The sequence below is a fragment of the Nestor notabilis genome, unplaced genomic scaffold (genome assembly GCF_000696875.1).
Source record: "Nestor notabilis isolate BGI_N333 unplaced genomic scaffold, ASM69687v1 scaffold9258, whole genome shotgun sequence".
NCBI lineage: Eukaryota > Metazoa > Chordata > Aves > Psittaciformes > Psittacidae > Nestor > Nestor notabilis.
Genome location: NW_009941491.1, coordinates 26,631 through 27,289, shown reverse-complemented (window position 1 = coordinate 27,289; position 659 = coordinate 26,631).

Genomic DNA, 659 nt, shown 5'->3' with positions numbered 1-659 from the left:
GCTTATAAACCCTCCCAGTCCTGCTTCCTCACTAATTAAAAACTCACTGAGGCCACAGTGGAATTATTTTGGTAAACTTTTGTTAAATAAAGGTATAAACCGAGCTGAACAGCATACTCAAGGAGTATGTGACTGTTGAAATAAGAGGTGCAGGTTCTGTAACAGTGAACACAGAGTCAAGCTTTTATTAAAATGACCCTGAACAACCTCCTGGAGATAGATACCTGAACAAACAGTGGTAAAGCAATTACAGAGGTACCAGGAAGTAATGACTCTAGAAAAATCATAGAATCATAGAATGTTCTGGGTTGGAAAGGACCTTAAGATCATCTCATTTCAACCCCCTGCCATGAGCAGGACACCACACACTAAACTATGTCGCCCAAGGCTCTGTCCAGCCTGGCCCTGAACACTGCCAGGGATGGAGCATTCACAACTTCCTTGGGCAACCTAGTCTAGTGCCTCAGTTACCTCACAGTAAAGAACTTCTTCCTTAGATCTAACCTGAACTTCCCCTGTTTAAGTTTGAACCCATCACCCCTTGTCCTATCACTGCAGTCCCTGATGAAGAGTCTCTCTTCAGCATCCTTGTAGGCCCCTTCAGACACTGGAAGCTGCTATGAGGTCTCCACGCAGCTTCTCTTTTCCAGGCTGAACAG